We start from the raw sequence: 7,500 nt of genomic DNA on the forward strand, positions 1-7,500 counted from the left end.
GACGGTTATTAATTGTGATAATACAAACACTATTCTATGTTTAGAGCCGCGATGTGATATAAATGTGACACCCAAAGGCCACTTTTGACTTTCAATAAAGACAGTGGGCCCAGTGCTTTAATGTATATCTTGTATTTTGTTTCTTATGTGATCATCAGGCTGCTGTTATTCTGAAGGAAAAAAAACAACAACACGTATTTAAAATGTTGACCTGAAAACTCGTCCTTATTCAAATATTGATGAATTAAAATGACCCTCAACTTGTCAAAAACTCTCAAACCCGGCACTTCGCCAAATCCAACCACTTAAAGTTTTGGCAACATGAGTCTTATTTTAATCGACCAATTTTTGAAGGACAAGTTTTCTAAATAAAATTTTTAATGCGTGTGTTTTCCAAAGTGAGGCATATCTAATTAATACACCTCTTTATTCTTTTCTTTTTTTAAAACCTCTTAAAAGGGCTTCTTCTTCTTTTTCTTCTTCTTCTTCTTCTTCTTCTTCTTCTTCTTCTTCTTCTTCTTCTTCTTCTTCTTCTTCTTCTTCTTCTTCTTCTTCTTCCATTAAAGCCAAAGCTTCAGGCTGAAGATTGTATGGCTGTATTTTCAGTAACAGAGGTTTTAGAGGGAGGCAGGAAGCGATTTTTTGAAGTCATCAGTCGAAATGGTTTGTTTACAAGTGGTTGGTAGGGAGTTCCAAAGACGGATGGTGGTGGAGGGGAAGAAAGAGTAAAGATGATGGTTTGTTCTTGAGTGGTGGATTTCAAAATTAACTGTTGAGTTTCGTGTTTTGTTGTTGTTCCGTTTCAAATGGTTAGTTGGAATTTTTATTTTTCCGTTTTGTGCATTGTGGAATACGAGGAGTTTGTTGATAGATTGTTTTTGGTGTAATAGTTTCCATTGGAGATCGTTTATGAGCTGAGTTACGCTCATGTCCCGCTCATAGTTTCCACTGACAAATCTGGCTGCCCGACGTTGGACTTTGTCTAGCTCATTGATTTCTCGTGATATGTGTGGGTCCCACACTGAGCTACTATATTCCAGAATGGGCTTGGCATCTGCTTCATAGCATTTCTTTTTCACAGAGTCTGGCATGGCGATAAATTTGCAACGCTTGCAACGTTTTTTTTTAAAAACACTAGGATTAAAAAAAAAGATGACTTTTTTCTTTTAATTTGATAGCTCGTGTAGAACGTGAAAGATAATTAATCAAGAGTAATTTCTTTTTTACTATCTCATTTTCTTCCTTTATACTGGCGCTGATATGACCTTATATTTGTTGTAAGCGCCGTAAAAACCCTTAAAAACAAACAAATACCTTTCTCTTTCATGAACTAATTATGGTTTTTTTAGGAAAATTATTCGATATTTTTTGAAATTTTTTTTCAAATTCCTTATAAATTTTACTGTTTTTAGCTTGGAAATTTGGGATTTTGCTTGCAAAATTTCGGATTTTTTTGTTTTTTTTGCGGAATAAAAAATCCGCCATATCAGCATACTAGCAGCGATCCAGTCCCCCGATGTCCGGAGGGAGACGATTACGGTAAACTGGCTGAGTAAGATAAAGAGAGAGGGAATGGGGAGACCCCTCTGAAGCGCATAATGGACGGTGCCCCCGTTTCGAGCCGAAAGTCCCGGCAACCCTTGTACGCAGATTCCCTGACTACGGACAGAGCTACACATACGAGATGGAAGTCGGTTTGTACGATTTCAATCCCTCGTGGGGGCGGGGACGTACACTCCTCTAAGCTTGGTGAGAAGTTGCCAGGCTTTGATACCAGTAAGAGGAGACACTGACTGGTGGCTCGTTCGACAATTTGCTCTGCCGTTTCGGGTTCTTGCCCACATCGGGTACATGTGGGACAGGTGGAAAGTCCCCACAATGAGGCATTCTACCTAACTGAATATCAAAAAAATGTCTGGACGTGGCGTTGTGACGATGCTACAAGGCGGGTTCGCGACGAATGCGCGAATGAGGACCGGACTTTGCTGATTGGGTCGATCGTCATAACATAGTAGTGTGAGAACCATAAGAGGCTGCTGCCGTATCAGCAGAGTGTTGGAAGTAGCGGATTTGTCTGTTGAGGAAGGCCGTGGTTTTATATGCCTTAGTAGCTTTGTTGGCAATATGCTTCTACCGATTCATACTACAGTCCAGGGTCACTCCGAGGCACTTTGCATTCTCCACATATTAGTGTAGGGCTTTGTTATGGATTTCGTAATGTGAGTCGATTATGTTTTACTTTTTGTTCGTCACCTCATGACATGTCACTTTTTGGGGTGGAATTCCATTTTCCATTTTTTTTAATTTTAATTTTTTAAAAACATTTTTACTAGCCTAACTCCGAGTTCAAGTTCGTAAAAATTTCAGTTGTTTAGGACAACTCACGAATTTTCTTCGATTCTAAGTAGATTTTTACCTGAATAAAAGGGCAGGGAAGGGAAGGATGAGCAAGTGCGAGCGAGACGAGTAATAGGTGGAATCACGTTATTGCCGATCGCCTCCTTCTTTGGACTGGGACGCTATGGCAGCTTCTCTGTTTTGTTGAGGATCAACATTCTACTGCTGACGGTCTGCTGCAATGGATCTCAGGTATTCTTAATCCTTTGCGCATCTTATCGAGGCACTTGAGGTCTTTATCTATCGTAGTGTATATACGCCTGTTATGGGTCCGCCTACTTTGTGTTTGTTATGTCCGCTTGGTGTAAAGAATAACGCCATTGCCTTATTTGCAGGAATATTTCTGTCTCTCATTAAAATCGGTGGGATGGTCAAAAGATAATAGACTAGATTTTAGTTTGAAAGAAAAGATTTAATTTAAACAAAGAAATGTGGAAAATTCATGGAACTTTGACACATTCGTCTAAGTCTAATTAAAAAAATACCAAAAGCCCCCCAAAACAAAGACAAGCATATAATCTACGCCATATATTTATGAGTGTTGGTGGGTACTTGTAGGTACGAAAGTGCTCGATAATGGTGGTTAGATATAAACATGAGAGCACATCACAATACACATCAAAACTAATCACCACTACACAGCGAAACAACTTTAGCTTGGAGTTTTCTACGGACATTGCAAATGGATTATGCCGACTGAGGAAATGTAAGGAACACAGAAACGAGTCGTCTCGGCAAAAAAATGTGAGTGAAAATTTACATTATATATATATATATATATATATATATATATATATATATATATATATATATATATATATATATATATATATCTATATATATATATATATATATATATATATATATATATATATATATATAATATATATATATGCGGGTCTGACATCCGAACACAATGAAGGGCCTAGTTTAACATTGTTGTATTGGACAATATTTTTCGTCATTTTTTTAGATTTCCATCACAACAATGAGCCCATAATAGACTGGTTTATCGGACCTGCATATAAGTGATGTCGACTCAAATGCTTACAAGACATGCATACGGGTAACAGATGAATATTATATGAGTAAATTTGTAATCTTATGATATGGCAGTCGCCTTCCAACCGCTAGGTCGCTCCGTTGAGTTTTGCTCTGGTCGGAAGGTTTTTATACTAAAATTCTGTCAAGGCATTCTGGAAACGGGTAAAACAACGTTGTAGTTGTAGTAGCAGTCAGCAGTAGTCATTAAGAGTCATTTAGGTCCATGGAGCTGGAGTTTATCCAGGTTTCTATAGCGTGGAAAGGACATAGCAATTGTTAGCTAGATTTTTGATAGTATTCTAGTATATCTCAAATTACTAAATTAATTATGGTGGAAGGTTTGTGTGTGCGTGTGGGTGTGAGTGTGTGTGTGTGTGTGTGTGTGTAACGAAGCAAAGATCATACCGCTGAGCCCCCCCCCCCCCCAGGGGGAGGGGGAGGGGGATCCCACCCTAGGACACGAACTCGCAAACAAAAGATAAAATGTTTGTTTTTAAGGTTTTTACGGCGCTTGCAACACCTTTAGGTCATATCAGCGCCAGTAAAAAGGAAGAAAATGGAGTAAAAAGTTCTAGAATTACAGTTAACCCAAGAAAGGAAATAACAAAGGGGAATTGGTTAAAATAGAAAACAGATGATGATGTAGATTCCAAGAGCACACTATCAAAGTACTGAGATTGAGATTACCAAAAAGTCTCATCCAGACACAAGCATGGGTCCACACTAAGAGAAATACACTCAAATGTTTACAAATTATATATAATACGTAAACAAAACATAATACAGTGCATAACAGAGAGATGATTTACAAGGGAAAAAATATCATCTCCCAAACCTAGCTATACATTTGACTGTTTCCTCCTCAGCCAGGGCCAGGACAAAACCAAGTAATCTCATTCCAAGACAAAGACAGAAAGCGATTTGGAAAACAGATATAGTGGGATAGAAGACACAGTAAGTACCTCCCTGTCCACTATAGGAGGCCAGGAACCCCAACCAGGAAAAGATAAAATATCATAAGGGAATACAGAACTTGCCGAACTCTAGCGCGCTCTGCAATACGACACGCCGGAGCTGGTTGACCGAATGTATTGTTTACTTCCCTGCCTGGAGAATTCGATTTCTGCGTGCTCAGGTTCTATCTCTCTTGCAAGAGTGTGCAAGTAGTAGTAGTAGTAGTAGTAGTAGTAGTAGTAGTAGTAGTAGTAGTAGTAGTAGTATTAGTAGTAGTAGTTGCGGTGGTGGTGGTAATAATAGGAGTAGTAGTAGTAGTAGTAGTAGTAGTAGTGGCGGTGGTGGTGGTAATAGTAGTAGTAGTAGTAGTAGTAGTAGTAGTAGTAGTAGTAGTAGTAGTAGTAGTAGTAGTAGTAGTAGTAGTAGTAGTAGTAGTAGTAGTAGTAGTAGTAGTAGTAGTAGTAGTAGTAGTAGTTGTTAGTAGTAGTAGTAGTAGTAGTAGTAGTAGTAGTAGTAGTAGTAGTGTGCGTGGTAGTAGTAGTAGTAGTAGTAGTAGTAGTAGTAGTAGTACTAGTAGTAGTAGTAGTAGTAGTAGTAGTAGTAGTATTATTAGTAGTAGCTATAGTGGTAGTAGTAGTAGTGGTGGTGGTAGTAGTAGTAGTAGTAGTAGTAGTAGTAGTAGTAGTAGTAGTAGTAGTAGCAGTAGTAGTAGTAGTAGTAGTAGTAATGATAATAATAGTATTATTAGTAGTTCTAGTGGTAGTGTTATTAGTAATATTAATTATAATAATAATGATAATAGTAGTAGTAGTAGTAGTAGTAGTAGTAGTAGTAGTAGTAGTAGTAGTAGTAGTAGTAGTAGTAGTAGTAGTAGTAGTAGTAGTAGTAGTAGTAGTAGTAGTAGTAGTAGTAGTAGTAGTAGTAGTAGTAGTAGTAGTAGTAATAGTAGTAGAAAGCAGTAGTAGTAATAGTAAGCAGTGGTAGTAAAAGTTATGTATGGCTACACCTCCAAATGTATTTCACCAGCCCGATTTTGGAAGTCTTCCTCACCCTAAGAATTGTTTCATAGCCATCTGTAAGTCTCTTTACTGGACAGTGGAGTACGATGTGATCACTGGACTCTGCAACTGCCTGACACTTCCGTCCGGTATGACTGTGTTGTTGTTTTTTTTTTAAAGGGTTTTATGGCGCTTGCAACACATTTAGTTAATTTAAGCCCCAGTAAAACGGAAGAAAACGGGATAGTCAAAAGTTCTAGAATCTTATAACAACTTCCACACTCCCATTGCCGCTAGGCTTCGGTCCTCGAAATCTTTCCGTTTTCAACTTTCCGTTGGTATTCTTAGTTCTGAAGCTACGTTTTGGTTAGTTCCCACAACAGTAAACGGTAAAGCGCCTTTCGAAAGCTTGGATCTGGAACGACTAGTTTATCTGACAGGTGAAATCTACCATAAAAATGGAGGAACAATAATTAATCCTCCCCCTCCTCGCCTCATCAACTTCATTATTCTCATCTTCCCGTCGCTGACACGGCCTTCAACAGACCAAGTTTTCCACCTTGGTATATCTACGCCAAATTCAGAATACCATTCACCGATTAAAGTGCTATTGACGCTATGCGGTTGGCCAAAAAGCTGACATTTCTATTCTTGCGACTTGGAATAACAATAGAAGTACTGCTATAATAATAATAATAATAATAATAATAATAATAATAATAATAATAATAATAATAATAATAATAATAATAATAATAATAATAATAATAATAATAATATAATAATGATAATAATATAATAATAATAATAATAATAATAATAATAATAATAATAATAATAATAATAATAATAATAATAATAAAATAATAATAATAATAATAATAATAATAATAATAATCTTTATTGTCCAAATAGGCAATTATTGTTAGGTTACACCTCTTGTAATAGGCGAAAAAAGTAATTAAAATAGTGGTAATAATGATGATAATAATACTGATATAATGATGACAATAATAATAAAATAATATTAAAATAATAATAATAATAATAACCATCATCATCATCATCATCATCATCATAAAAATAATAATAATAATAATAATAATAATAATAATAATAATAATAATATAATAATAATAATAATAATAATAATAATAATAATAATAATAATAATAATAATAATAATAATAATAATAATAATAATAATGAGAAGAAGAAGAAGAAGAAGAAGAAGAAGAAGAAGAAGAAGAAGAAGAAGAAGAAGAAGAAGAAGAAGAAGAAGAAGAAGAAGAAAAAGAAGAAGAAGAAGAAGAAATCGGTTTTAAGTGTTGTTTAGAAGTTAAATAATATAAGATTTGGATTTAGTTCATATGATGATTTCTTGGGGAGGGTGACAATAATAGGATTCAGTAGTCTGGTGTCACGCCGCCCGGCAACGGCGCCCATCTTGGTTCTAAACAAAGAAAATCATTACTTTTTATTCTTCATGCTGGCTAGAACTTTTCATATGCCTTGTGATTAGAATGTGTAAAAGTCAAAACATGATCAACTGTATGTTTTTTTTTTCCCTCTGGATACGCTTTCATGCTCGCCGGGGAAATATTTCATACGGGTGTCCGTCATTGTTCCGATAGTTTAGAGCCAGTGTGGCTAAGTTACCATGCGTCATTAGGAAGGAAGTGTCGTTACGAGTATTGAATCTTATTTCTTTACGTACGAAAAGCTACACATTTATATATCTGATCAATTTGAAAGTTTCTTGAACGTTTGTAATCTATGTTTGTTTTCATGATCACAGCTCACGTTTGGCCGTAAAATCTTTAAATATGTCGAGCTGTAGTTGATAATAATGTTGTAAAATTGAAATCATCACAGCTTATTTTGATATTATTTTAAAATCTATCTGTAAAATTAGACTATATAAATTTAAAGTCCAATGTATAACAGATTGCTTATTATATTATATAGATAGTATGCGCTTGGCTAAGAAGATCACAATATTGCCATCCGGAATTATAACAGACCAACATACAAAACTATGTGTAACCTTGAACGTTATAGTTTGGTTAATACAGTTTAGTGAGAATTACTCATAAACGCGGATGGC

The sequence above is a fragment of the Berghia stephanieae genome, chromosome 12 (assembly GCF_034508935.2).
Source record: "Berghia stephanieae isolate SIO BIC M18660-M18661 chromosome 12, UCSD_Bste_1.3, whole genome shotgun sequence".
NCBI lineage: Eukaryota > Metazoa > Mollusca > Gastropoda > Nudibranchia > Aeolidiidae > Berghia > Berghia stephanieae.